This window comes from Balaenoptera borealis (assembly GCF_965194805.1).
Source record: "Balaenoptera borealis genome assembly, chromosome: 13".
NCBI classification, from domain to species: domain Eukaryota; kingdom Metazoa; phylum Chordata; class Mammalia; order Artiodactyla; family Balaenopteridae; genus Balaenoptera; species Balaenoptera borealis.
The window spans coordinates 30,998,323-31,020,701 of NC_138870.1; positions in this window are offsets into that span (position 1 = coordinate 30,998,323).

Here is a 22,379-nt window from a genome sequence, read left to right on the forward strand (position 1 = left end):
TCCCCTGCATTGGCAGGCAGATTCTCAACCACTGCGTCACCAGGGAAGCCCCTTTACTGAGGTTCTTAATACTCACCTTCCTCACAAGGGTGGACAAAACTCTCAGCTTTTTGTATTGAGTGCAAATGTCTCTATTCTTGCCCATTTCAGAGTCCTCCTCGCTCAAAATCTAGGTTTTGTCGATCTTTAGTACCCTGTCTCTCGTCTTATCTCAGATTATTCTGTGGTAAGATGGTGCAAACTACGTATTTACTAACTGGAGAGAATTCAAGTCCCCGGAGCTGTTGTAGCTCAAAATTCTGTTTTAAGTGGAGTCATTTTCTGTGCCTTCCTTTTATGCTGTCTGCAAAATGCCTGTTTCTGTCCTCCTTGAGATCCAGGTTTACAGCGCTCTCCTTTTTCTCATTCTGGGGTCTCTATGTTCTCTATGTTTGTGGCATCTCTGAGGGCCCATGTTCTGTTGAGGCTAAATTTGATACCTGGGGTCGGGGGGAAGCAAGTTCCAGATGGGTCAGCCTAGAAAAGGATCCCCCATTGTGTAGAAATTTAAAAACAGGCAAAATACCTGTCCTATCAGACACTATGATTTGCCCCCTCTGTCTGACGCAGCCCAGAGCTTTGTCATTTAATTCACACCTATCTACTGTGAAGGTCCAGCCAACAAGATCATTTTGGAGCCCTGAGTGGGTGTCCAGAATGGATGGGAGGGCTGAGGTAACCAGAACTCTGCCTTTTTTATGGACAGGTGTTAGGGCATCTTCTTTTCAAAGTGACACATTCCCAACCCATCCAACACACATAGAGGAAAAAAACGACTGTCACCAGCCAAAGTGAGAAAAACTTGGGGCTGCAGAGGAAGAGGGATCTTGTGGGGACTCTTGGATTATTCATCCACGTGCAAGTATGAGCTCCAGATTTGACAAGACATGCAGTCTGATCAAAAGTCATGCAATTAATGACTTCTTTAAAAAATCAAAGAACTCTTTGATTCTTCATTTTAATGTAACTTTGACCTCTTTTCTTTCCATGTCATGAAAGAAGCCTTGACTAAGCTAAACATGCTCTCTCTCCCTGCCTGCAATGTATCAAAAAGCATCCTCAGTTACTTTCAGAGGCAGTGGAGAACTCCTTAATTTTTCTCTGATGACAAGAGCTCCCTTTGAGCCTGGGCCAGAGGTGAGCAAGATTCTGATTCTGGAAAGATGTAGAAAAATGAAGTTCCTTTTGCCAGAGGTTATGGGTGAGCATTGTTGATGTATGACTGTTAGCAGTCTTGCCCTCCTTCCACCTATTCTTCCTTTTCTGCATGGTGGACTGTCCTTTAGTTTTGGGGGTACAGTATTGGGGAAAAAAGGAAGGGGAGGCTAGAGGTAAGTAGGCTAGTGGCGGGGATTTTGTGCAAGAATATTTGAAGAAGGAAGTGTGGGAGCAAGTGCTGTGGTAAGATGGGAAAGGGAGAATGAAAAAAAAAAATCGGTGATCCATAAATCCCCTTCAAAGACTCTAAGCAAAACACTTAACTTATTTTACAATTACTTTTTGATTACTACTCTGCAGTATAAAAAAAAAAATAAGTTAACTTTTTATTGTATCCCCATGTCATTAGCATCATTTTAAAGACGTGTCTTAACGGCTGTATCGTGTACCATCCTTTATTTAACCAGTTCCCTTTTTTGGACAGTTAATTCAGTTATTTTGTTGTATATATATATATATATATATATATATATATATATATATATATATATATATATATATATATATATATATATTATGGATATTTTTGTTTGTAATTCTGATTATGTCATTTTGTCAGTCAGGATAATTGATGGTAGCTGTACTAACAAACAACCTAAAATCTCAGTGGCTTAGCAGGTGTTGACTGAAAAAAATGCACAACTAAAAGTTGAGAATCATCATTTTTTTGCTGGGCTTGCTGAGGACTTAAGCCCGGGAGGCAGTGTCAGATAGCTCTGAGAGATTGCACTGAAGAGGGGAGGGAGGAACCAGGACATATAGGAGTTTTGCAAAAACAAAACAAAACAAACCATAAAACCCCAAAACAACCAGGTAGTCGGAACATCAAAAGATTACTGTTAGTTAAAGAAAAACCAGACATCTCAAGTTAATGAATTTAGCATTTTTCTATGTATGGGAAGAGGCAGGAGTCTGGGCTCATTGGAATCATTCCTTTGATGTGCATTTTAACTATCTAGAGCCAGCATCCTGCTTTTCTCCATCCAGAATCCCCTCCGGGTGCACCATCGGGGATGGCTGCCATGGCTGATGTTGGCTTGATGGCTGCAACACTCTGTTGACTGATAGGGCAGGCGACATTCTTCATCCATACAGGTTAAAGTTTTATTTTTTGCTCGTTTTACTGGCTAGGGTTGGAGTGGGAGACTCTGTTCTTTGCAGCTGTGAGGGACTTAGGGTCCTTCAACATTGTGGCGCCACCTTCCTCAGGTCCTCAGAGCCCCGTGCTGGAAGAAGGGAGCTTGGAGAAGGCACACACGCTCTTGGCCTCTTCTGCCCAGAGAGGACAGAGCCACTTCTGCGCATGGTCCACTGGTCAGGGCTCGTCACAGGGCCCCACCCAGAGGCAAATGGGCTGTAGAAGGGAATCTGGATGCAGCGAAGAGAAAGGGCCAATGGGTATTGATTAACAACTAGCCAAGGTCCTACCTACCTACCAATTCACTCTCAGATCTTTAGAATACAAAGGGTTACATTCCTGCAATCCTCCTCTACTTCTAGACGATTCTCCACTCATATTCTCTTTTGCTTATAGCAACCTTGAGCTGGGTCTTCCCAGGCTCTTCTTTCTACCCATACAGGCTGTGGTCTCCTTGGAAGCTTTGGTGGGATGCAGGCACCATCTGGGAGAAGGGGCCTCAGAACTCACATGCCCGTGTTGCCCAGGACCCCAATTCTTTCCACCTCTCGGATGCTGCTTTATTTTCCCAGGGACAGAGCCAAGCTGTAGTTGACTCCTTGGGTATTTCAAAGTCCCTGATCCCAAGGCTGAAGGATGACTCCCTGCTGTTGTGAAAGGTTACCAAATTATCAGGACCTCTGATTGTGAGGGACAGTGGGAAGAGGGGAGGTGGTGTCAGGGGAAAGGCACTGAAATTTCAAACTCAACTGACGACTCCAGCCCCTGGTAATGGCTTTAGTAACTTCACAGCTGATCCCTGTGATTGAGCATCAGGACCATTGAACGCTAATTGAGTTGAAAACCTTGCCCCTCATGTGCTAAAACTCTCAGGCAGTAAAAGGCTTCTGACCATGTCTGGAGTTGCATGCTGGGGACAATGTGGTGGGTTGCCTCTGTCTACACTTAACTGCTGTTCGTCTTCCCTGCTTGACGGGGTAGGGTTGCTGTACATACACAGACTTTAAAATTATTTTAAAATTATTTTTATTTTTTTTAAATTGAAGAATGGTTTATTTACATTGTTGGTGGAGCAGTGTGATCCACTAGGCAAATGGTAAGACTGCGAAAGGCTGTATTTCCCCATTTCAAATCTACAGAGGGGAGGCCTCAAGGCTGCCTGAAAAACACGCATTTTGCACATCTTTAGTTCACTTCTGGCAATGCCTCCATGAAGAAAAGTGAGCTTGCTCGTAAGAAACCTTGAGGTCTCCATTGCATGCTAGGAGGTCAGCCAACGAACCTCCCTCCCTAGAGTGGGAAAATAACGTGACCCCAAGCCTCAATTGAAGCCCCAGAGTTTCCCATCAGCAAAGTTTGGTCTGAGCCACCTCAGTAAACACTGAGTCGATCTTGTGCTGCCAGTCCTATATGGTTTCTGCAGACTGGAGACAGTCACGCTGGATTTCATTTCTGAGAGAGAACGTGTGTCCCGTGAGGTCCTAGAGTGTCTTTTAAGTAACAAAAAGTGAAAGAGAAAGTAGGCATCAACTCTTTCTATGCAGAGGGAAGGGAGATGAAGTGTGTTCTTTCTTGGCGTACCTCTTTTTCTACAGCTTTACCACAGGCCAGGGGACACAGTTGTAGCCAGTCTTACGTTCAGCACGGCTCTATATTTGTAAAGGCCAAGGAGTTGCACGGACACATTCCCTGAGACTAAGATACATCCTGAGTACTCATACCTGGTTAATTTCCACAAAGAAAGGAAGGCAGACGTTTGGCCCAGCGTAAGAAAACGTACAGAAATACCGGTAACAATGGGAAGCATTTGGCGTTCCTAAGGCCCCTAGACCTGACTAGGTGATTCCATGGGGAATGCTCTGCACCGCATGCAGTACTCAGGTGTCCAATATGTAATTATGGAAGGGCCCAGTGTGTCCCAAATGTCTCCAGTAATCAGTCAGAGAGTGCTGGTAAATTTGCCATGGGGTCAAGTTGGTAATTAGAAAATGTCGGGAAAAGCCGCTTTTCCTCTTTTAGAAAGTGACTTGGTTGCTGCTTCCAAGCTGCCTGAAAAACACACTGCCCATTCGGCTTCACTCCACAAATGCCTCTGTGAGGGACAGTGAGTTTTCCGGAACGAAAGCAGGTGCTTGCCATTCTTGACCGCGAGCTCATCCCACAGCATTCAGTAGGTAAAGTGCCAAGAGTAGTAACCTCTGGCCTCGAGGTAAGGTGCACTTTTTCCCATCTCCCAAATTGGGGGTGCAGCAGTGTCCTGGAAGCCTTAGTCAATGGACTGCTTTAGGTCTAGTATGCCTCACATGGCTTAGGACCGTGTGCACATCACTCCTTTCCTTGGAATATACTGTATACCAGCAGCCTGCTGAGCACCATTGAGGGAAAAACAGCTCAGGGAACAACTCTCTCTTTGCAGTTTGAAGAGTCAGGAGTGGCTTTCTACTTTGGATGGGTAGCGTTCCTCACCTTTCATACAACCTCAGGAAGACGGGTCTAGGAAGGCTTTCTTACAATGCGGGTCTGACCAAGTGCAGATAACCGAGCTGCATGACAGAAAACCACCAGGCTTCCAATCCATTTGTGGAGCTCACGATGGACATCTGTCTGGTGGAAGCGGAAATGTGACTACAGGTCCAACACAAAGTAAGCAGAGATATAGTCGTAGCAATGCTAGGCCTTGGAACATCCAACACACCTTAGACTAATATGGGAATTTAGATGATTATGCAATGCACCACAGTCAGACCACCCTACTCTGAAAGTGTCATCGTGGAAGGGAGAATTTCGTTCTCAGCGTCTCCAGTAGCTGGTCAGAAAGGATAGGAAAATGTGCAGTGTGATACACTAGGCACAAGGCAAGAGTGGGGAAGGCAGTACTACCCCTTACAAAACTAGATAGTGTAGTAGTCAAGGTTGCTTGAAAAACACTCATGTTGCACGTCTTTTATTCACTTCCAGGAATCCCTCAGTGAAGAATAGTGAGTTTTCTGGGAAGAATCCTTAACGTCTTCATTGCTAGCTAAGAGCTCATCCGACGATCCTCCTTACCTAGAGTGCAAAGAAAACATGACCACAAGCCACAAGGTAAGCCCCAGAATTTCCCATCTGCAAACTTTGGTATGTAGCCTGCTCTAGAAACACTGAGTCAATCGAGCGCTGTAACACCTGTATGCTTTTCACAGGATAAAGACAGTCGTGTATGAAATAATTTCTGAGAGAGAACGTCTGTTCTGTGATTCACTTGTGTGTCCTTGGAGTAACAGAACGTGAAACAGACTGTTGGTATCACCTCTTTCTATGCAGCTGGAAGGACAATGAACTGTTTTCTTGCTTGCACAGCTTGCTTTCTACAACTTTAAAACAGCCCTGGGGACGCAGTTCTAGCCAGTCTTACGTTCAACGTGGCACTCCTTTGTGAAGCCATCTGTGTTGCACTGACATAATCTCAGTGAATAAGGTACATCCTGGGTGTTCATACCTGTGGTATCACTACTGTGAAAGGAAGGTAGTTTTTCGGCCCAGCTAGAAGAAATATCCAAACTACGGGGAACACTGGGAGGCATTTTGACTTTCCGAAGTCACCAAAGCCTGACTATGTCATTAAGTGGGAAATGTTATGCCTCGCATGCAGAACTCAGGCATCCAATGTGCCATCATAGAAGGGCCCAGTGTGTCCCCAAAGTCCCCGGTTTTTCAGTGAGAGAGTGCTTGTAAATGCACTGTGGGATCAATTTGGTAATTCAAAAATTTCGGGAAAACGTGCTTTTCCCGTTTTGGAAAGCGACTTGGTTGCTGCTCCAGCTGCCTAAAAAACACATTGCCCCCTTCTCTTTTTTTCATTCCACAAAAGCCTCTCTCAGGAACAGTGAGTTTTCCCAATAGAAACCAGTTTGTTGCCATTCATTCCTGTGGGTTCCTCCCACTGCCATCTGCAGCTACAATACCATCAAAAGTTTCCTTTTGTTTTGCAGGAAGGTGAACTTTCCCCCAGCAGCAGAGAGACTGGTGCATCCGTTTGCTGGAAGGCTAGGTCATAGTACTGCTTTAGCCCTAGTATGCCTCTCATGGCACAGAAGTCTCACGTGTGCCTTTCTTTGTGGTGGTACACTGTATCCCAAAAGCCTTGGGAGCACCGTGAAGGGAAAAACACCTCTTGGTACAACCCTTTCTATTCAGTTGGAAGAGCCAGGATCGGGTTTCTCCTTTGGATGGCTAGCATTCTGCAGCTTTCATACAACCTCACAAGTCGTTTGTAAGGAGGCTTTTTTCAATGTGAGTCTGGCAAAGTGAGGATACTTGAGCGTCACTGCAAAAACCAGCGAGCTTCCAATTCATTTGAGGAGCTCATGCCTCACATCTTATTAATTGTAGCAGAAACTTGGCTACAGATCCCACCCAAAAGTAAGCAGAGATATATGCTGAGCATTGCTATGCCTTTGGAACATCCAAAGACACCTAAGCCTACTGAGGGCGTTCAGACGATTATGCAATGCACCACATGCAGATCACGCTGTGGCCAAAAGTGTCATCGTGGGAGGGTGAAGTGTGTTCAAAGTGTCTCCTGTAGCAGGTCAGAAAAGATAGGAAAATGTGCTGTGTGATCCACTATGGAAATGGTAAGACTGGGAAAGCCTGTATTTCCCCATTTCAAAACTAGATAGTGGAGATCTCAAGGCGGCCTGAAAAACACTAATGTTGCCCCTCTTTTATTCACTTCTGGAATGCATTTGTGAAGAAAGTTGTGTTTTCTCCTAAGAAGCTTGGATGTCTTCACTGCTTGCTAGGAGCTCATCCCGTCCTACCTAATGTAAGAAGTAAAAGTGACTCCCTAGCCTCAAGATAAACCCCACTGTTTCCCACAGCAAAGTTCTGTGTGTAGCCATCTCCATAAACCCTGAGACGATCAAGTGCTTAACTCATCAATTTATTTTCCTTGGTTAAGAGAGTCTGGTATGAATTCATTTGCGACTGAGTATGTGTTTCCTGTGATTCCCTTGTGTGTCTTCGAAGCAACATAACAGGAAACAGACTGTTGGGATCAACTAGTTCTATACATAGGGAAGAGCAATGAAGTGCTTTCTTACTTGTATAGCTCGCTCTCTACAGCTTTAAAACAGCCATGGGGACCATGTTCTATCCAGTCTAACTTTAGTTCAATGTGGCTCTACAATTGTGAGGGGTCTGAGCTGCAATGAAACATTCCCTGTCAGTAAAATAAATCCTGGGAAGTCATATCTGTCGTCTCTCTACCATAATGTGAAAGTAGACTTTTGGGCAAGCTTGAAAAATAATGTCAACATACTGGTAACATTGCAAAGCATTTGGACGATCCAAAGTCACATAGGACTCACTATGTCTTTAAATGGGTAATGCTATTCAGTGCAGAAATTCTCCCAGCGTCCAAATTGTCAACATGGAAGGGCCCAGTGTGTCCCAAAAGACTACAATAATCAGGCAGAGAGTGACGATCAATGAGCGGTGGGTTCATGTATGTAACTGGAGAATGTCGGAAATCCTGCATTTCCCCGTTTGGAAAGGGTCATGGTCTTGTCTTCCAAGGTGCCTGAAACACAAACTTCCCATCTATTCTCCACTTTACAAATGGTTCTCTCAGGAAAAGGGAGTTTTCCCAAAAGAAACCAGTTACTGTCGATTCGTTTATGGGAGAAAAGTTTGGTGTGCAGCCGTCTCCATGAACCCTGAGATGATCGAGTACTTCCCTCGTCATTTTGTTTTCCTTGGCTTAACAGAGTCTCGTATGAATTCACTTGCTATGCAGAACGTGTTTCCTGTGATTCCCTTGTGTGTCTTCCAAGCAATATAACGTGAAATAGACTGTTGGGATCAACTCCTTCTTTGTATAGGGAAGAGCAATGATGTGCTTTCTTACCTGTATATCTTGCTCTCTACAGCTTTAAATCTGCCACGGGGACATTGTTCCAGCCAGTCTAATGTTCAATGTGGCTCTCCAATTGTGAGGGTTCTGAGCTACAATGAAACATACCCTGTGACTAAAGTACATTTTGGCAAGTTATACCTGTCATCTCTCTACCATAATGCGAAAGTGGAGTTTTGGACAAACCTGAAAAATAATATCGACATACATTTAAGATTGCGAAGGATTTGGACGATCCAAAGTCATCTAGGTCTCACTAGGTCATTAAATGCGTATTGCTATTAGGCACATGAATATCTCCCGGCGTCAAAATTGTCATCATTGGAAGCCCCAGTGTATCCCAAAAGGCTCCAATAGTCAGTCAGAGAATGACAGTAAATGTGGGGTGGGTTCAAGTAGGTAATTGGAGCATGTCGAAAATCCCACATTTCCTCGTTTGGAAAGCAACATGATCTTGGCTTCCATGGTGCCTGTAACACACACTTCCCATCTATTCTTCACCTCACAAATGGATCTCTCAAGAGCAGGAAGTTTTCCTGAAGGAAACCAGTTAACTTCGATTCATTTATTGGAGCTGATCTAACAATATTCTGAAGCTCAAGTGAAAACTAAATGTCATCTCTGGTCTCGAGGTAATGTGAACTTTTTCCCATCAATAAAGAAAGGGTGCAGCAGTTTTCTGGAAGCCTTAGTGAATGGAATGCTTAATCTCTAGTATGCCACACAAGGCTCAGGACTCTCGGGTGTGCACGGCTTTCCATGGAAGTACAGTGTGTACCAAAGGCCTTCTGAACACCAGTATGTGAAATGTATCTCTGGGAACAACACTTTTTATGCATTTGGAAGGGCCTGGACTTTCTTTCTTCTTTGGATGGCTAGCATTTCCCAGCTTTCAAACAATCACAGGAAGATGGTTCTAGGCAGGCTTTCTTTCAAAGTGTGTTTGCCAAAGTGAGGAAATCTGAGCTGCACTGCAAAAAATCCCTGTGCTCCAATTCTTTATGGGGACTCATACTGGTCACCTCTCTAATTGGAGCAGAAAGTAGAGTCTAGGTCCAGTCCAAAATAAAGTAGAGATTTAATCTGAGCATCCTAGGCATTGAGGAGATCCAGAGTCACCTAGACCTACCAAGGGCATTCCGATGATTATGCACTCACCCTATGCAGAACTCATTGCGCCCCAAAGTTTCATCATGAAGAAGCGAATTGTGTCCCAATGGTCTATTTAGCTAGTCAGAAAAGTTAGGTAAATGTCCTGTGTGATCCACTTTGTAGTTGGGAACACTCGGTAACATGGTATTATCCCAATTTGAAAGCTAGATAGTGGAGGCCTCAAGGTGGAGTGAAAAACACTGATGTTGCCTCTCTTTTATTCACTTCTAGTAATGCATTTGTGAAGAAATGTGTATTTTCTCGTAAGAAGTCAAGAGGTCTCCACTGCTTGCTAGGAGCTCATTCCATGGCTGGCCCTACCTAATGTGAGAAGTAAAAGTGACCCCTAGCCTCAAGGTAAGCCCCAGTGTTTCCCATCAGCGAAGTTTAGTGTGCAGCCATCTCCATGAACCCTGAGAAGATAGAGGGCTTAACTCATCAATTTCTTTTCCTTGGCTTAAATGAGTCATGTATGAATTCACTTGTGAGGGGGAATGTGTTTCCTGTGATTCCCTTGTGTGTCTTCCAAGCAATATAACGTGAAATAGACTGTTGGGATCAACTCGTTCTTTGCATAGGGAAGAGCAATGATGTGCTTTCTTACCTGTATATCTTGCTCTCTACAGCTTTAAATCTGCCACGGGGACACTGTTCCAGCCAGTCTAATGTTCAATGTGGCTCTCCAATTGTGAGGGTTCTGAGCTACAATGAAACATACCCTGTGACTAAAGTACATTTTTGCAAGTTATACCTGTCATCTCTCTACCATAATGCGAAAGTGGAGTTTTGGACAAACCGGAAAAATAATATCGACATACCTGTAAGATTTCAAAGCATTTGGACAATCCAAAGTCACCTACGGCTCGCTATGTCATTAAATGAGTAATGATATTCACCACATGAAAATCTCCCGGCATCCAACGTGTCATCATTGAAGTGCCCAGTGTGTCCCAAAAGGCTCCAATAGTCAGGCAGTGAGTGACAGTAAATGCGGGGTGGGTTCAAGTAGGTAATTGGAGAATGTCAGAAATCCCACATTTCCCCGTTTGGAAAGTGGCATTGTCTTGGCTTCCAAGATGACGGTAACACACACTTCCCGTCTATTCTTCACTTCACACATGGATCTTTCAGGAACAGGGAGATTTCCCGAAAGCAACCAGTTACTGTTGATTCACTTATGGGAGCTCATCTAACTGCATTCTGAAGCTCAAGTGAAACCTAAATGTAATCTCTGGTCTTGAGGTAAGGTGCACTTTTTCTCATCACTAAAGATAAGGTGCAGCAGTTTCCCAGAAGCCTTAGTCAATGGAATGCTTAATCTCTAGTATGCCTCACAAGGCTCAGGACTCTGGCGTGTGCACTTCTTTCCATAGAAGTACCCTGTGTATCAAAGACCTTCTGAGCACCAACATGTGAAAGACAGCTCTGGCAACAACCCTTTTTATGCAGTTTGAAGGTCCAGGACCGGCTTTCTTCATTGAACGTGTGGCATTCTACAGCTTTCAAACAACCTCAGGAAGATGGTTGTAGGCAGACTCTCTTTCAATCCAAGTCTGTCAAAGTGAGGAAATCTGAGCTGCACTGCAGAAAACCACCAGGACTCCTATTCTTTTTGGGGGCTCATGCCGGATATCTCTCTAACTGAAGCAGAAACTCGACTTTAGGTCACACCTGCAAAAAAGTAGACATTTTCCCTGAGTATTGCTAGGCATACGGAACATCTAAAGTCACCTAGGCCTACAGAGGGCATTCAGCCGATTATGCATGTAACCACTTGCAGAACACGCTCCTTTCTAAAGGTTCATTGTGGAAGAGTGGGGTGTGTTCCAAGGGTCACTTTTAACTAGTCAGAAAAGATAGGGAAATGTGCTGTGTGATCCACTTTGTAATGGGGAAGACTAGGAAAGTCAGTATTTTCCCCATTTGAATGCTAGATAGTGGAGGTCTCAAGGCTGCCTGAAAAACACTGATGTTGCCCATCTTTTATTCACTTCTAGGAATGCATCTGTGAAGAAAAGTGAGTTTTTCTTTTTTACGAAGCTAGGGAGTCTCCACTGCTTGCAAGGAGCTCATCGCAGGGACTGCTCTACTAATGGGAGCAGTAAAAGTGACGCCTAGCCTCAATGTAAGCCCCGGTGTTTCCTATCAGCAAAGTTTGGTGTGCAGCCATCTCCATGAATCCTGAGTTGATCGAGTGCTTAACACCTTGATTTCTTTACTTGGCTTAAGTCAGTCATGCATGTATTCTCTTCTGAGGGAGAACGTGTGTCCTGTGATTCCCTTGTGTGTCTTCCAAGCAACATAACATGAAACAGACAGTTGGGATCAACACTTTCTATGCAGAGGGAAGGGCAATGAAGTGCTTTCTTACTTGTGTAGCTCTTTTCTACAGCTTTAAAACAGCCCCAAGGACAAAGTTCTAGCCAGTCTTATGTTCAGTGTTTCTCTCCCTTTGTGAGGGCCTATGAGATGCACTGAAACAATCCCTGTGACTAAAGTACATCCTGGAAAATTATACCTGTTTTCTCTCTGCCACGACATGAAGGTAGACTTGTGGCAAAGCCTGAAGAAATGTACTGAAATACCGGTAACATTGTGATTCTTTTGGACGATCCAAAGTCACCTAGGCATGAATAGGTAATAAATTGGGTAATGCTATTCATGGCATGAAATAATCCTTGCGTCCAAAGTGTCATCATGGAAGGGCCCAGAATGTCTCTAAAGGCTCCAGTAGTCAGGTAGACAGTGAAGGTAAATGCGCAATGTGGTCATGTTGGTAATTGGAGAATGTCGGGAATCCCTCATTTCCCCCTTCGGAAAGCGACGTGGTCTTGGCTTCCAAGCTGCCTGTAAAACACACTGTCCATCTACTCTTCACTCTACAAATGGTTCTGTGAGAAACTGTGAGTTTTTCCAATAGAAACCAGGTGCTTTCTATGCCTTTCTATTTGCTCATCCCACAGCATTCTGTAGATAAAGTGCCAACCAAATGTGACCTCTAGTCTTCAGGTAATTTGCACTTTTTCCTCTTACTAAAGACAGGGAGCAGCAGGTTCCTGGAAGCCTTAGTCAATGGAATGCTTTACCTCTTGTATGCCTTACAGTATTCAGGACTCTCGCGTGTGCATTTCTTTCTGTGGAAGTACACAGGGTACCAAAAGCCTTCTGAGCACCATTATGGGAAACACAGCTCTGGGAACAAACTTTTCTATGCCATTTGAAGTGGAAGGATCGGATTTCTTCATTGGATGGCCAGTGTTCCACAGGTTTCATAAAACCTCAGGAAGAGGGTTCTAGGCAGGCTTTATTTCAATTTGGGTCTCTCAAAGTGAGAACACCTAAGCTGCACTGCAGGAATCCACCGGGCTTCCATTTTATTTTGGGGAGTCATGCATGACATCTCTATAATTAAAGCAGAAACTAGACTTTAGGTCGCAACTGAAATAAACTAGAGTTTTCCCCTGAGAATTGCTAGGCGTATGGAACATCCATAGTAACCTAGACCTACTGAGGGCATTCAGCCGATCATGCAATTCACCACATGCAGAACACGCTGTATTGTAAAATTTCATCATGGAAGTGTGAAGTGTGTTCCGAGGGTCTCTTTTTGCTAGTCAGAAAACATAGGTAAATGTGCTGGGTGATCCACTTTGTAATTGGGAAAATATTGAAATGTGTTATTATCCCAATTTCATAGCTAGATAGTGGAGGCCTCAAGACTGCTTGAAAAAAACTGATGTTGCCCGTCTTTTATTCATTTCTAGGAATACCTAGGTGAAGAAAAGTCACTTTTCTAGTAAGAAGCTGGGAAGTCTCCACTGCTTCCTAGGAGCTCATCCCACGTCCTGCCCTATCTAATGTGAAAAGTAAAAGTGACCCCTAGCTTCAATGTAAGGCCCAGTATTTCCCATCATCACAGTTGGTGTCCTTCTATCTCCATGAACACTGAGTCGATCGAGTGCTTAAACACCTCTATGCTTTTTCATAGGCTTAAGACAGTTGGGTATGAATTCACTTCCATGGCAGAACGTGTGTCCTGTGAGTCCCCTGTGTGTCTTCCAAGCAACATAACGTGAAACACACTTTTGGAATCAACTCTTTCTATGCAGAGGAAAGGACAATGTAGTTCTTTCTTGCTTGCATAGCTACCTTTCTACCTCTTAAAACAACCCCGATGATACAGTACTTATGTTCAACGTGGCTCTCCCTTTGTAAGGGCCTCTAAGCTGAACTGAAACAATCCCTGTTACTAACGTACACCCTGGGAACTCATACCTGTCATCTCTCTACCACGACGGGAAGGTAGACTTTTGCCCCAGCCTGAAAAAATGTACGGAAATACAGGTATCATTGTGCATCATTTGTACGATCCAAAGTCAACCAGACCTGACTATGTCATTAAATGGGTAATGCAATTCACTGCATGCAGAACTCTCGGAGTCCTAAGTGTCTTCCTGAAAGGGCCCAGTGTCTCCCAAAAGCCTGCTGTAGCCATGCAATGTGTGACGGTAAGTGCACTGTGGGTTCCAGTGGGTAACTGGACAATGTCGGGAATCCCGCATTTCCCCCTTTGGAAAGCGACAGGTTTTTGGCTTCCAAGCTGCTTGTAAAACACACTGCCTATCTACTCTTCACTCCACACATGGCTCTGTGAGGAACAGTGAGTGTTCCCAAAGAAACCAGGTGCTGTCGATTCCTTTCTGGGTGTTCATCCCACAGCATTCTGTAGCTCAATTGCCAACTAAATGTGACCTCTGGTCTCGAGGTAAGGTGCAATTTTACCCATCACTAAACATAGGGTGCAGCAGTTTCATGGAAGCCTTAGTCAATGGAATGCTTTAGTTCTAGTATGCTTCACAATACTCAGGAAAACCTCTTGTGTACTTCTTTCCGTGGAAGTACACTGTGTAACTAAAACCTTCTCAGCACCATCATGGGAAACACAGCTCTGCGAACAAGCCTTTCCATGCAGTTTGAAGTGCTAATATAGGCTTTTTTCATTAGATGGTTAGCGTTCCACAGCTTTCAAACAACCGCAGAAAGATGGTTCTAGGCAGGCTTTCTTTCAATGCGGGTCTGCCCAAGTGAGGAAACCTGAGCTGCACTGCAGAAAAGCCCCGGGCCACCAATTCTTCTTGGGGGTTCATTCCCGTTGTCTCTCTAATTCAAGCAGAAAGTAGACTTTAGTTCCCTCCTGTTCCCTCCTGAGCATTCCTAGGCGTATTGAACATCCAAAGGCACATAGGCCTACCAAAGTCATTCAACTGATTATGCAATTCACCACACACAGAATACGCTGCGTAGTAAAGTTTCATCATGGAAGGGTGAGGCGCATTCCAAGGGTCTCTTTTAGTTAGTCGGAAAAATAGGTAAATGTGCTGTGTGATCAATTTATAATGCAGAAGACTCAGAAAGGTGGTATTTTCCCCATTTGAAAGCTACATAGTGGAGGTCTCATAGCTGCCTGAAAAATACTGATGTTGCCCGTCTTTTATTCAATTCTAGGAATGCATCTGTGAAGAAAAGTAAGTTTTCTCATACGAAGGTGGAAGGTCTCCACTGCTTACTAGGAGCACATCCCACACCCTGCCCTACCTAATGTGAGAAGTAAACATGACCCCTAACGTCAAGGTAAGCCCCAGTGTTTCCTATCAGCAAAGTCTGGTGTGCAGCCATCTCCATGAACCCTGAGTCTATCGAGTGCTTAACTCCTCGATTTCTTTTTGTTGGCTTAAGAGAGTTGCGTATGAATTCACTTTTGAGGGAGAACATGTATCTTTTGACTCCCTTGTGTGTCTTCCAAGAACAAAACATGAAACAGACTGTTGGGATCGACTCTTTCTATGCAGAAGGAAGGGCAATGAAGTGGTTTCTTACTTGCATAACTGTCTTTCTACAGCTTTAAAACAGCCCCGGGGACAACGTTCTAGCCATTCTTATGTTCAATGTGGCTCTCCCTTTTTGAGAGGCTCTGAGTTGCACTGAAACAATCCCTGTGATTACAGTGCATCATGGGAAGTTATACCTGTGGTCTCTCTACCATGACATGAAGGTAAAGTTTTGGCCAAGCCTGAAAAAATGTACCGAAATACTGCTAACCTTGCAAGCCATTTGGACGATCCAAAGTCAATTAGGCCTGACTAGGTCATTAAATGGGTAATGCTATTCACCACATGAAATACTCCCGGTGTCCAATGTATCATCCAGGAAGGGCCCAGCATGTCCCAAAAGGCTCCAGTAGTCAGGAAGGGTGTGACTGTAAATGCGCTGTGGGTTCAAGTTAGTAATTGGAGAATGTTGGGATTCCCGCATTTCCCCTTTGGTAAGAGACCTGGTATGGGCGTCCAAGCTGCCTGTAAAACACACTGCTCATCTGCTCTTCACTCCACAAACTGCTCTGTGAGGAACAGTGAATTTTCCCAAAACAAACCAGTTGTTTGCGATTCCTTTCTGGGAGCTCATCAAACAGCATTCTCCAGCTAAATTGCCCACTAAATGTGACCTCTAGTCTCCAGGTAAGGTGCACTTTTTCCGATCACCAAAGATAGGGGTGCAACAGTTTCCTGGAAGCCTTAGTTAATGGACTACTTTAGCTCTAGTATCCCTCACAGCACTCAGGATTCACATGTGCACTTCTTTCCGTGGAAGTACACTGTGTACCATAAGGCTTCTGAACACCTTCAAGGGAAACACAGCTCTGGGAAAATCCCTTTCCGTGCAGTTTGAAGAGCCATGACCGGCTTTCTTCTTTGGATTTCTAGCATTCCGGAACTTGCAAACAACCTCAGGAAGATGGTTCTTGCAGGCTTTCTTTCAATATGGGTCTGCCAAAGTGAGGAAACCTGAGCTGCACTGCAAAAAACTATCGCAAAAAACTATCAGGCCTCCAGTCCATTTTGGGGACTCATGCCCAACATCTCTCTAATTGAAGCAGAAACTAGACTTTAGGTCCCGCCTGAAATACAGTAGAGGTTTGCCCTGCACATTGCTAGGCAGTTGGAACATCCAAAATCACCTAGGCCTACTGGGAGCTTACAAATATGCAATACACAGGGCACGCTGTGTCATAAAGTTGCATTGTGGAAGGGTGAAGTGTGTTCCAACGGTCTCTTTCAGCTAGTCAGAAAAGATATGTAAATGTGCTGTGTGATGCACATTGTAGTTGGAAAGACTGGAAAAGGCTGTATTTTCCCCATTTGAAAGCTAGATATGGCGGCCTCAAGGCTGCCTGATGTCGCCTGTCTTTTAATCACTTCTAGGAATGCTTCTGTTAATAAAAGTGGGTTTTCTTGTAAGAAGCCGGCAGGTCTCCACTGCTTCCTAGGAGCTCTCACAAGGCCCACTCTACCTAAAGTGAGAAGTAAATGTAACCCATAGACTCAAGGTAAGCCCGAGTGTTTCCCATCAGCAAAGTTTGCTGTGCAACCGTCTCCATGAACCCCGAGTCAATTGAGTGCTTTAACTCCCCTACGCCTTTTCGTAGGCTAAAGACAGTCAGTTATGAATTCACTTCCGAGGGATAATGTGTGGCCTATGAGTAACTTGTGTGTCTTCCAAACATCATAACGTGAAACAGACTGCTGTGATGAACTCTTTCTATGCAAGGGGAAGGGCAATGAAGTGCTTTCTTGCTTGCATAGCTCGCTTTCTGCAGCTTTACAACAACCCCGGGGACTAAGTCTAGCCAGTTTTATGTTCAATGTGGTTCTCTGATTGTGAGGGCTTCTGAGGTGCACTGTAACAATACCTGTGACTAAAGTACATCCTGGGAACTCATACCCATTGTCTCTCTACCACAATTGGAAAGTAGACTTTCAGTCCAGCCTGATAAAATGTACAGAGATACCGGTAACATTGTCAGGCATTTGGACTATCCAAAGTCACCTAGGCCTGACTAGGTCATTAAATGGGTTATGCTTTTCACCGCATGCAGTACTCCTGGAGTCCAAAGTGTCACTATGGAAGGGCCCTGTGTATCTCAAACGTCTCCAGTAGTCAGTCAGATTGTGCTGGTAATTGCACTGTGGGGTCAAAGTGGTAATTGGAGAATGTCGGGAATGCCCGCATTTCCCCCTTTGGAAAGTGACATGGTTGTGGCTTCCAAGCTGCCTGAAAAACACACTGCCTAACTACTCTTGACTCCACGAATGCCTATGTGAGCAACAGTGAATTTTCCCAAAAGAAGCCAGGTGCTTGCAATTCCCTTCTGGGAGCTCATCCCACAGCTTGCACTAGCTAACGTGCCAACTAAATGTGACCTCTTATTCTCGAGGTAAGGTGCACTTTTCCCCATCACCAATGATAGGGGTGCAGCAGTTTCCAGGAAGTCTTAGGCAATGGAATGCATTAGCTCTAGTATGCCTCACAGCACTCATGAATCTCGTGTGTATACTTCTTTCCATGGAGGTTCAATGTGAACCAAAATCCTTCTGAGCACCATGAAGGGAAACATGCTCTGGGAACAAAACTTTCTACGAAGTTTGAAGGGCCATGACTGGCTTTCTTCATTGGATTTCTAGTGTTCTGCAGCTTTCAAACAAACGGAGGAAGACGGTTCTAGGCATGCCTACTTTCAATGTGGGTCTGCCAAAGTGAGGAAACCTGAGCTGCGCTGCAGAAAAACAACAGGCCTCCAATTCATTTAGGGGAAGTGTGTTCCAAGGGTCTGTTTTACTACTCAGAAAGGAAAGGTAAATGTGTGGTGTGATGAACTTTGTAATTGGGAAGACTGGGAAATGCAGTATTTTTCCCATTTGAAATCTAGATAGTGGAGGCCTCAATGCTGTCTGAAAAACAATGATGTTGCCCGTCTTTCATTCACTTCTAGGAATGCCTCAGTGAAGAAAGAGTTTTCTTGTAATAAGCCCAGAGGTCTCCACTTCTTACTAGGTGGTCATCCCACGGCCCTCCCTATGTAAAGTGTGAAGTAAATGTGACCCCTGGGCTCAAGGTTAACCCCAGTGTTTTCCATCAGCAAAGTTCTGTGTACAGCCATCTACATGAACCCTCAGTCAATCAAATGCATAGCTCCAGCATGACCTCTAGTCTCGAGGTATGGTGTACTTTTTCCCATCACCAAAGTTAGTGCTGAAGCTATTTTCTGGAAGCTTTAGTAAATGGACTGTATTTGCTCTAGTACACCTCACAGCACTCAGGACTCTCGTGTGTGCACTTCTTTCTGTGGAAGTACACTTTGCACCAAAAGCCTTCTGAGCACTATGAAGGGAACACAGCTCTGGGAACAACACTTTCCATGCAGTTTGAAGGGCCACGACCAGCTTTCTTCATTGGGTGGCTATCATTCCACAGCTTTCAAACAACCTCAGGACGATGGTTCTAGGCAGGCTTTCTTTCAGTATGGGTCTGCCAAAGTGAGGAAACCAGAGCTGCACAGCATAATACCACCAGGCCTCCAATTCATTTAGGGGACTCATGCCTGATATCTCCCTAATTGAAGCAGAGAAAAACCTTTAGGTCCAGCCCGAAATTAAGTAGAGATTTACCTTGAGCATTGCTATGCATTTGGAACATCCAAAGTCACCTAGGCCTACCGAGGGCATTCACCATTATGAAATTCACCACACACAGAACACGCTGCATCCAAATGTTTCATCATCGAAGGGTGAAGTGTCTTCCAAGAGTCTCTTTTACCAGTCAAAAATGATAGGCGAATGTGCTGTGTGATCCACTTTGTAATTGGGAAGACTTGGAAATGTAGAATTTTCCCCTTTTGAAATCTACATAGTGGAGGGCTCAAGGCTGTCTGAAAGAAAAATGATATTGCCTGTCTTTTATTCAATTCTAGGAATGACTCTGTGAAGAAAAGTGAGTTTTCTCGTAAGAAGCCCAGAGGTTTCCACTGCTTGTTAGGAGCTCATCTCACTGCCAGCCTTACCTAAAGTGCAAAGTAAATGTGATCCTTAGTTTCAAGATAAGCCACACTTATTCCCATCAGCAAAGTTTTGTGTGCAGCAGTCTCCATGAAACCTGAGTGGAACAAATGCTTTAATTCCTCTTTGCCTTTGTGTATTCTTAAGGGATCTGCATATTAATTCATTTCTGAGGGAAAACGTGTTTCCTGTAAGTCCCGTGTGTGCCTTCCAAACAACATAACGCAAAACAGGCTGTTGGAATCAACTCTTTCTATGCAGAGGGAAGGGCAATGAAATTCTATCTTGCTTGCATAGCTCGCTTTTTACAGCTTTACAACAGCCCCGGAAACAACGTCTAGCCAGTCTTACATTCAAATTGGCTCAATTTTGTGAGGGCATCTGAGCTGCACAGAAACAAACCTTATGACTAAGTACATCCTGGGAACTCATACCTGTCATCTCTCTACCGTGTCGGGAAGGAAGACTTTTGGCCCAGCCTGACAAAAAGTACTGAAATACTGCAAACGTTACCAGGCATTTGGACGATCCATAATCACCAGGCCTGACTAGGTCATTAAATGGGTAATGCTATTCACCACATGCAAAATTCCTGGCTGCTAAAGTGTCATCAAGAAGGGCCCAGTATTTCCCAAAAGTCTCCAGTAGTTAAGCAAGGCATTCTGGTAAATACGCTGGGGGCAAGGTGATAATTGAAGAATGTGAGGAAAGACCGCATTTTCCACTTTGGAAAGCAACATGGTTGTGGCTTCCAAGCGGCCTGCAAAACCCATTGCCCATCTACTCTTCATTCCACAAATGCCTCTGTGAGGAACAATGAGTTTTCCCGAAAGGAATCGGGTGCTTGCGATTCCCTTTGGGGAGCTCATCCCACAGCTTGCTGTAGCTAAAACACCAACTAAATGTGACCTCTAATCTTGAGGTAAGGTGCACTTTTTCCCATCACCACAGTTAGGAGTGCAGCAGTTTCCTGGAAGCTTTAGTCAATAAACTGCATTAGCTCTAGAATGCCTCACAGTGCTCAGGACTCTCCTGTGTGCATTTATTTCCCTGGAAGTACACTGTGCACCAAAAGCCTTCTGAGTACCATGAAGGCAAACACAGCTCTGGGAAGAACACTTTCTATGCGTTTCAAGGTACTGGCCTGTCTTTCTTCATTGGTTGTCTGGTGTTCCACAGATTTGAAACAACCTCTGGAGGATGGTTCTAGGCAGGCTTTCTTTCAGTGTGGGTCTGCCAAAGTGAGGAAATCTGATCTATACTGCAAAAACACCACCGGGTCTCCAATACCTTTGGGGATTCAAGATCGCCATCTCTCTAATTGAAACAGAAACTAGACTTTAGGTACAGCCCAAAATAAAGTAGAGATTTACCTTGAGCTTTGCTAGGCATTTGGAATATCCAAGTTCTCCTTGGCTACCGAGGGCATTCAGACGATTGTGCAATTCACCACACGCCGAACACGTTGCATCCAAAAGTTTCATCATGGACAGGTGAGGTGTGTTCCAAGGGTCAATTTTGCTAGTCAAAAAGGATAGATAAACCTGCTGTGTGATCCACTTTGTAACTGGGGACACTAGGAAGACAGCATTTTAACATTTTGTAAGCTACATAGTGGCGGCCTCAAGGCTGTGTGAAAAACAGTGATGTTCCCTGTCTTTTATTCATTTCTAGGAATGTCTATGTGGTGAAAAGTGAGTTTTCTCCTAAGAAGCCTGGAGGTCTCTTTTGCTTGCAAGGAGCTCATCCAACACCCTGCCATACCTAAAGTGTGAAGTAAACATCACCCTTAGCCTCAAGGTATGCCCTAGTGTTTTCCCTCAGCAAAATTTTGTGTGCAGACCTCTCCGTGAACGCTGAGTCAATTGAGTGCTTTAACTCCTCTATGCATTTTCTTAGGGTTAAGGCAATAACATACGAATTCACCTCCGAGGAAGAACGTGTGTCCTGTGAGTCCCTTGGGTGTCTTCCAAGCAACATAACGTGAAACAGACTGTTGGAATCAACTCTGTCTATGCAGAGGGAAGGGCAATGAAGTGCTTTCTTGCATGAATAGCTCACTTTCTACAGCTTTAAAACAGCCCTGGGGACACAGTTCTGGCCAGTCTTACATTCAACGTGTCTCTCCCTTTGTGAGGGTCTCTGAGCTGCACTGAAACAATCCTGTGATTAAAGTACATATTGGGAACTCAAACCTGTCATCTCTCTACTGTGATGCGAGGTAGATTTTTGGCTCACCCTGAAAAAATGTACCAAAATTCCGGTAACATTGTGAGGAACTTGGTTGATCCAAAGTCACCTAGGCTTGACTAGGTCATGAAATGTTTAAGGCTATTCACCACATGTAGAAGTCTCGGCGTACAAAGTGTCATCATAGATGGGCCCAGTGTGTCCTAAAAGTGTCCAGTAGTCAATCAGAGAGTGTCAGTAAATGTGCTGTGGGGTCAAGTTGGTAACTGGTGAATGTCAGGAAAGCCCGCATTTCCCCTTTGGAAAATGACATTGTTGTGGCTTCCAAGTTGCCTGCAAAACACACTGCCCATTTACTCTTGACTCCTCAAATGCCTCTGTGAGGAACAGTGAATTTCTCCAAAAGTAACCTAGGGCTTGAGATTCCATTCTGGAGCTGATACCACTGCATTGTGTAGCTAAAGTGCCAACTAAATATGACCTCTAGTCTCGAGGTAATGTGCACTTTTTCCCATCACAAAAGTTACAGGTGAAGAAGTTTCCTGGAAGTATTAGTCAGTGGACTGCATTAGCTTTAATATGCCTCACAGTGCTCAGGACTCCCCTGTGTGTACTTCTTTCCCTGGAAGTACACTGTGCACCAAAATCCTCCTGAGCACCATGTAGGGAAGCACAGTTCTGGGACCAACACTTCCTACACAGTTAAAAGGGCCAAGACCGGCTTTCTTTTCTGGATGGCTAGCATTCCACAGCTTTCAAACAACCTCCAGAAGATGGTTCTATGCAGAATTCCTTTCAATGTGGGTCTCCCAAAGTCAGGAAACCTGAGCTGCACTGCAAAAGCCACCAGGACTCC